At 40.7% G+C, this 8919-nt stretch overlaps 1 pseudogene; it reads right to left on the bottom strand.

Moving 5' to 3' along the window:
* Positions 1–4354: 4354 nt before the first annotated feature.
* Positions 4355–7050, bottom strand: LOC132296106 (phenylalanine N-monooxygenase CYP79D16-like; annotated as a pseudogene).
* Positions 7051–8919: the final 1869 nt, after the last annotated feature.

The raw sequence follows: 8919 nt of genomic DNA, 5'->3' as shown, positions 1-8919 counted from the left end.
GAAAACAGGTTTGAAGAGGGGAGACTCTACCTTTCTTGCAGCTATGATAGAGATCAAACTGGACCAGCTTGTTGAAGTTCCGAATTCTGTTGCTGAAATTCTAGAGGAATTTGCAGAAGTGATGCCACCAGAACTACCCAAGCAATTGCCCTCTCGACGTGCTGTTGATCACAAGATAGAGTTGGAGCCGGGTGCAAGGGCTCCTGCTCAGGCCCCATACCGGATGGCGCCTTCAGAACTGGCTGAACTGCGTAGACAGTTGGATGAGTTGCTGGAGTTTGGCTATATTCAACCATCCAAGGCACCGTATGGCACGCTAGTGTTGTTCCAGAAGAAGCAGGATGGCTCAATGCGGATGTGTGTGGATTATAGGGCTCTGAATAAGGTGACTGTGAAGAACAAGTACCCAGTGCCCAATGCCGCAGATTTATTTGACAGGTTGTCAAGGGCATCCTATTTTACTAAGCTGGATTTACGTGCAGGCTACCGGCAGGTGCGTATAGCAGAAGGAGATGAACCCAAAACTGCATGTGTAACTCGTTATGGGTCTTATGAATTTCTTGTAATGCCGTTTGGGCTAACTAATGCCCCGGCAACCTTCTGTAACTTAATGAATAATGTGTTTTATGACTACATCGATCGCTTTGTTGTTGTTTATTTGGATGACATTGTAGTCTATAGTGAGTCATTGAAAGATCACTTAAAACACTTGAGATTGGTTTTCTCAAAACTGAAGGAGTTTCAGTTATTTGTCAAAAAGGAGAAGTGTGAGTTTTGTCGCCAAGAAGTGATGTTTTTGGGGCATTGGATCAGTAAGGGCCATGTCAGAATAGATGAGAGAAAGGTGAAAGCCATCCTTGATTGGTCTGCACCTACCAAAGTGACAGAGTTGAGATCATTTCTAGGGTTGGCAAATTACTACAGAAAGTTTATAAAGGGGTATTCCAAGAAGGTTAGTCCTTTAACGGACTTGATGAAGAAGGACAAACAGTGGGTTTGGTCTGAGGAGTGCCAGAATGCTTTTGAGATGCTTAAGCATGCAGTGTCTACAGAATCGGTCTTGAGACTGCCTGATTTTGGTTTGCCATTTGAAGTGCATACTGATGCCTCTGATAGAGCAATTGGTGGGGTTCTAGTCCAAGAAGGACACCCATGTGCCTTTGAAAACAGGAAGCTTAAGGATGCTGAACAGAGGTATACAACTCACGAGAAGGAGATGACTGCAGTGATACATTGTCTTGACGCATGGAAGCACTATCTGTTGGGTACTAAGTTTACAGTGGTGACTGATAATGTGGCCAATACCTACTTCAAGACACAGAAAAAGCTTACTCCAAAGCAAGCTCGTTGGCAAGAGTTTCTTGGGGAGTTCAATTTTATGTGGGTTCACAGACCTGGAAAGCAGAATCAGGTTGCTGATGCCTTGAGTAGGAAAGAAGTGCAGGAGTATGTGGCGTCGTTGACAACGGTGTATACTGATTTCCTTGACAGAATCAAAGAGCAATCTCAGTCTGACAATGCATATCAGAAACTAAAGCAACAGGTTACTGACGGTGAAGTCAGAAAGTACTGGATTGAAGATAATCTACTCTACGCCAGAGGAGGTAGATTATATGTTCCTGTTGGAGGTTTGAGACGGGAACTAATGCGGGAAATGCATGATCCTCAGTGGGCTGGACATCCAGGGATGGATAGAATGCTGGCGTTGATATCCAGATCATATTACTGGCCCAAGATGGAGGATGACATAGAGTTATATGTCAAGACTTGCTTGGTCTGTCAGAAAGACAAGCATGAGAGGAAGAAGGAGGTAGGGCTACTGCAACCTTTGCCTATACCAGAGCGTCCATGGCAGTCAGTTTCAATGGACTTCATTTCTGGTTTTCCCAAGGTGGAAGGTATGAGATCTATTTTTGTGGTTATAGATAGATTCTCTAAGTATGCAATTTTTATTGCTACACCACATGCATGCCCAGCGGAAGTTGCTGCGGTTTATTTCATAAGTTTGTGGTGAAATATTTTGGCTTGCCCGAAGATATTGTTAGTGATCGTGACACCAGATTTACGGGAAGGTTCTGGACAGTGCTATTTGGTTTGATGAGTTCTGAACTAAAGTTCTCCACAGCAAACCATCCTCAGACTGACAGACAGACTGAGAGGATGAACCAGTTATTAGAAGAATATCTGAGGCACTATGTCACTGCAAGTCAGAAAAATTGGCTGGAGTTGCTAGACACTGCATAATTCTCTTATAATTTGCACAGGTCTTCAGCAACAAGAATGAGTCCCTTTGAGTTGGCAACAGGGCAACAACCTCGCACACCACAGGAGGTGGCAGTGCAGAGGACTGGTGGAAGATGCCCTGCAGCATACCGATATGCCCGTTCCATGCAAAAGATGGTGGAGGAGGCACAGGACAGCCTTGCCAAGGCTGCGAGAAGGATGAAAAAGTATGCAGATAAAGGGAGAAGGCCATTAGAGTTCCAAGTGGGAGACAAGGTTCTGTTGAAGTTGACTCCACAGATTTGGAAGAAGATAAGCAGTAAGACTGTTCATAGAGGGCTGATTCAGAAGTATGATGGTCCATTTGAAGTTGTGAAGAAAGTTGGGAATGTTACTTACAGATTACAGTTACCTGAGAGACTGAAGGTCCATCCTACTTTTCATGTGAGTTTCCTCAAGCCTTTTCATGAGGACACTGCAGATACATCAAGACAGCAGGCTAAGAGAGCCCCACCTGTTATTCGGTTGTAGTTTAATAAGGAGGTGGAGAAGCTTTTGTCTCACCGGACCCAGGGTCAGAGTAAGAAAAATCGCAGAACTGATTACTTGGTGCAATGGAAAGGATGCAGCGAAGCAGAGGCTAGTTGGGAAAGAGAAGTGACATTATGGCAGTTTGAGAAACAGGTAAAGGAGTACTTGGACAAGTCGACGAGGGCGTCGACTTCTTCTGGTGGGGGTGGTTTGTTAGCCCCTTGACAGTTGTCCAAGGGAAGACATGGGCATTTCAAGGCTATGCCATGTCTTAGGAATACTTTGGCTTTGATTAGACAGCCATGAGGGTGCTCAGTGGGTTGTCAGCGTGCACAAGATGCTCAGCGTGCACACAAAATGCTTAAAAAGATGCTCGGCGTGCACTGGGGGTGCCCAGTGGCATTTTCGTAAATATGGCAAAAAGTGAAACTTGGAGTTTTGACTCGGGATCTTTATGGGAGATACCTTGAGTCCATAGAAGATGGTTGGCGCAGACGGCACTCAATTTGGATGTCGGGAAAGGTCTTAAAGGCCATTATGACTCATCAAGCATGTGTGATGTTTACTCCTGTCAGAGTGCTGGATTTCCTTAAGACTATATTAGGGGGGGGTCTGTTGAGCGCATCGGTTGGGCTATGGCATGGCTTGCTTAGAGGGTTTAGCCAACGTGCATGGGCACGTGTTGCACCACTCCAAGATGGTTGCACAAGTGGGGAGCATCCAAGATATTGAAGGGCAAATAAGTGTGCACCGACACGCGCGCTGGGGTGTAGCGGCGCGTGTGCGGACGTGCAGGTGGGCGCGCGGGTAGGCGTCCAACCTAGTGTGCGCGAGCGTCTAGCTCGGCGTGCACATGGGCGTCCAGGTGGGCGTATAGCCACGGGCGTATGAGGGTTCAAACATGGCGCGTGAAGAAGGGCACTAGTATGTGCGCCGGCGTGCACTTCGGTGTGCATCCGAGCGTGCGCACGGGCGTGCATGGCTTGGCACGCCGTGCACTCAGAGATATATGTATGTGGGTGCAGATTGGTGGACTTGGGCTAGGTTCACAAGGTTGACTCAGATGTGGCTAGAGCATGGATAACACAAAGTCATGGCTTGCGGTTACAAGAGGTGGTGGTTTAGTGGGCTCGGTTGGTTGGGGGAAGTTACTAGCACTTCCCACTCATCATGGGAAGTGGGGGAGTGCTGAGTAACCTCTCAAACATGTAGCACAATTCTGAGAGGACCAACACACAGGCGGTTAAGGGTGGTTTCCTCCACTATGCAGAATCTAACTTCTTGTGGTTATGTGGCATGAGCAGAACATGCCAACAAGTCTAGCAGTTGGGCTTGTTAACTGCATTATAGTGCTGGCTCATTTAGAGGGTGCCAGCATGACCCTAGGTGGATGGGGGTGTCATCCATCATCTTAGTGGGCAGTTATGGGCGGTTTTGAGAGTAGCCTATATAATGCTAATGTGGGCTTTATAGAGGGAACAGAGAAGAGGGTGTGAGCCTTGGTTGTTCCTTGTACGAACTCATGTTCCTTTGTAATATGTTTAATATGAGCAAAGGTTGGGGCTTGTCCCTGTAAACTGTGTGTGCCTTCTTTACATTTCTATACTGTGTGTATTGTGTTGTTGTGTTGGCTGAGACTTGGTGGCCCCAAGTGCCATTGCAGAGGCAAAAATTCGTGGTGTAATTTAGCCCTGTGACACATAGCAAGATTGAGATTATCCAGCGACTCAGTGAGGTCAATGCTGGACACATTTGGTGGCACACTCCATGTGAACCCCTGAAGAAGCCAAACCAACAACATAGTAGTTATGGTAGACCCCAATGTGATCCCAGGACATCCACGCCTCTCGGTGCTGAACGATAACATACTCAAGTCCGGTTCAGACAGTAGCACATCCGAGCCAACGTCCTTCAGGTGACGCTCCGGCTTGAACTTGAGTGGTTGGTCCGGCCAGACTTTAGGGTTACGGCCAAGTCCTGGACGGCTGAGAAGGACATGACTACACTTAGGGATGAAGTACCCAGCCACGGTTGTGTCAGACACTGACACATGAGGAATGTTGAAGGGCGCGAATGGGTGGAGCCGGAAGGCCTCTCTAGCACATGCCTTGATGTAGTTGAGCCGCGGGAGATCGGATTCTTGGACAAGTCTGTCTTTCCCGACCACCCTCTCCATTTCCTCTACTGCCTTTTGAAGCATCTCAGGTTGATTTAGCATCTCAGCAAGTGCCCACTCCACAGCATTTGAGGGATTGTCCACTGTTGCTATCATTAGTTCCTGTAAATTACTTAAAACATCGATGCGTACATAATTATGCAAGGAAAGAATTAAAATGGTTGCTTTTGGAGAGGTTTGGATTAGCAGCATGTCATGTATATGAACCACGAACACAAGTGTATATTAATTTTACTTTTATTTCGGACAAAGTAACCCTTATTTGCCCTATTAATTATTCTTGTATTTTGTAAATAAATTCCCAATTAATTTTAATTTAAATTACCCATCATTCTTCATATACCGTGCAAAAATTTCACAATTAATTTTAATTTAACTTACCCATCATTCTTCATATACCGTGCATAAATTTCACAATTAATTTTAATTTTGATTTACCGGCCCATTATAACTCACCACCAAAAGTTGCAATCTCCATCACACTTATTATTGAAGTCGGAAAAACAAAAAAAAAAAAATCAATTGTACCCTTACTCGTCAGCAAAGGCTGTAAATGTTGTAGGCTAATGGTATCTCTTCACCTTTCAAAGGTCAAGTGTTCTACTCTTAATAGAGGTAAGACAGTGAGTGAGTTTGTTTCTTGTCATGGTTTAAAAATAAAAAATAAAATTTTAGCATTATTACATGAAAAATGATATACTCGATGAATTCCCTTACCCACTACACAACCAACATGATTGACAATTAAGGATTGACATAAATATCTTGAAAAGAGTTTTAATCTTTTTAGAAATTAATAATAAGAGGTTTGTATCGCACTTTATCTATTCGTGTAGTTACAAAAAAACTAATATATATATATATATAATATGAAACGGGTTGGGCGGAATCAGATCAGTTTTCTAAGAGTTAAATTCGTGAACCGATTTGATCCGTACGGATTACTTATTTATTAATTCGCGACCGAATCAATGGGCTAATTAAAAACCAATCTGAGCTGCAGGGATCAGATTGAATCAAATCGAATTCATTAATTAAATGAACACTCCTACTTACAAGGATTTGTGCTTTGATCTCTTCTGCTGACAGTAATGGGTTACCATTTGTATCCTTGGCCATAATTAGAACATCAAGCAAGTCCTCTTCTACCTTCTTTGTACCACTCCTCCATTGTCGCATCCTCTCATCGATTTCGGGATCTTGCTACTTTCTTGCACTTGCAGTAGCTTTCCTAATGATCTTCTCATGACCATCTAAATCAACCCGCCATCTCAACCATGGAACATAATCAGAAACACAGAACGAATACAGGTACTCAAGAAGGGTGAAACACGCGTCGACGTGCTCTTCTTCCTCACTCCCCGGTCCTCCATCCGCCCTTCCTTCCCCGAAAAACCTCTTGTTGAATATCATCTTCCTTATCACATTACCACAATAGTGCCTCGCCGCGTTTCTCACATTCACTATACCTCCTGAGCCCGAGTTCTCACATTGGTTATGAACATATCGGACAAGGTGATCAGCTTCTTCAGCTCTTTTGTGTTAAAGCCATCGAAGTCTTGCCAAAGAAAGCACCTCAGAAGTAAGCACTCTCCTCATTTTCTTCCATTGTTCACTCAAAGGGATGAGAATTGTTGTTAGGTATCCGTGGCTGATGAGATCGGATACCATGAAAAGAGGCCTTGATGAGAAGGTTGCATCTTGTTTCTTCAAGAACTCGCGTCCAATTTGAGGACAAGTGACAGGAATGACATGAACATTTCCGAGACGGATACAAGCAATGTCTGTGTCCATGTCCTTCATCAACTTGTGTATCCATCGGAATGTCGGCTTGTTGGTGAGCATTTCAGGAAGGTTCCCAACTATAGCCCATGGTTTTGGACCAGGAGGCAGTGAGAGAACACCACCCTTTGTCATATTCTGGTTGTTGTACCGTGTTTGGTAATTGACAATTAGGGACAAGAAAATGAAGATCATTAGAAGAAAATGATCAGTAGTACTTGAAAAGTTACAGAGAGTGGATGAAAAGCCAATGCAGGACAAATCAAGTGTGCCATGGAGGAGGTTTAGGATATGGGAAGAGATGGCTGAGCTGGTGGAGTTCTTCATGGTCACTACTACTCGTCTATGTTACTGTAGTAAAATGGTGTCCGTATTAGTGTGTTTGGTTAGACTTAAATTTTATGGAAAGTAAAAGTGAAAGAAAATGAAGTGAAAATTTTTATCATGAAATTGCTTAGCATAATTTTTTTTGAAGAAAGTTGTGAGAAAATATTATTTTGTTAGTTTGGATAACATGAAAAGAAAAAGAATATGATTCTACTTATTGAAAATATCCTTATAATTTTAAATAGAAAAAAAATAAACAAATTTTTGTTAGATGAATATTATTTGTACTTAATTTTTTATTTTAGCAAGGAAATAATAAAATATGGAATAGAATATTATGTGATATCATAATACAATTTTTTGCATTCTACTCCTCCTCCTCCTCCTCCTCTCTCTCTCTCTCTATATATATATATATATATATATATATATATTCACTTGTTCCTTTGTAGACTTGAATTTTCAATCTTTTAATTTATAAGGTAAAAAAAATAAGCTTTTGGTAAAGTGGACAATTTAAGTTCTAAGTATTTGTTTTCTTCTTATGTTAGTTTTATTTTTATTATTTATTATTTATTTGTGGATGATGTAATTGAATATTATATATCTAATTATATCTAATTAGAACATTCTCAAAATAATGTTTGATATTAGGTATGAAAGGAATTGTGTTGAGATCATGTAGATTAGTTTCACCAAACAATTTTGCTATCAACAAATAGTTATGTATATATATAATAACTCTTAGTCTTTATCAATTATAGGGAAAAAAATATGTTACATATTTTAGAACTTTCGAAAAAAACAATTCAATAATGAAAGGAAAAAATAAATTAATTTTGGATGCACACATAAAAATACAAATAATTAATTAGTTACATAATGGAATCGATTATTTCAGTTGTGAAATTTTTTTTGTCTTGCAGGATGGCAACCGGGGCGGTTTTGGGCGGATGTACCTTCCTCGTCCCAGTCTCTGTTTAAGTTACCCCGCACCGTACAAAACCTACAAAATGGGGTACCCTCCTATCCATCCTGTCCCGTTTAAGTTTTCTCACTCCTGCCCCTCCCGGTTTACTTTCAAATTCTCACCATTTGTTTCCCTAACTTTTGCACTCAAATCTAACAAAACCAAACCAATGAAAAAAATATGGTGAAATTTGGATTTAGGGTTATTGAGATTTGGATTTAGGGTCCTTTTAACTTATATATATAAGGATAAATTAATAAATAGAAAATATAAACGGGCGGGGCCGCCCACCCCCACTTTGCGCGGGTTTTTACCAATAAAAATCATTCATGCCCAATTAAGTTAAATGGTTCCCCGAAATCATTATAAACAGGCCTCGCGGGGCAAATTACCATCCTTAGTATACGCACATATGATCTAAAATGCATCGATATGCAATTTTTTGCAGCATAATCCAATAATGAGTTTTTAATAATTTTTATTAAAAATACTTAGTATTATATATATTTTGTACAAAATTAATGAATAAAAATAAAAGAAAACTCATACCATATATAACACATGAAAAACAAAATATTGAAACAAAAGAAATTAAAATAAATTTAAAAAGTATATGGTATTATATATTATAAAATAAATTACACATATAAGATAAACTTTTTATATGAGATTTTACTATCAATTTTTATGTTAAGAAGGGAATATATATGTAACCTTTCATATATATATACATATATATATATATATAGGTTTAAGAGTAAGATGGCAAAAACATGTGTTACATATGTGTATATATATATAGTTTAAGAGTGGGAAGGCAAAAACATGTGTTACAAGAATTACATATGTATATATATATCCTACTCTTAAACCAAGTCTGTATATATATATATATATATCCTACTCTTAA

The sequence above is a fragment of the Cornus florida genome, unplaced genomic scaffold (assembly GCF_030987335.1).
Source record: "Cornus florida cultivar Cherokee Brave unplaced genomic scaffold, ASM3098733v1 CherokeeBrave_3.0.0_Hap2_Chr02, whole genome shotgun sequence".
Classification (NCBI taxonomy): Eukaryota; Viridiplantae; Streptophyta; class Magnoliopsida; order Cornales; family Cornaceae; genus Cornus; species Cornus florida.
Note: the sequence above shows the minus strand (reverse complement) of the source record. Positions and strands in the feature narration are given on the sequence as shown.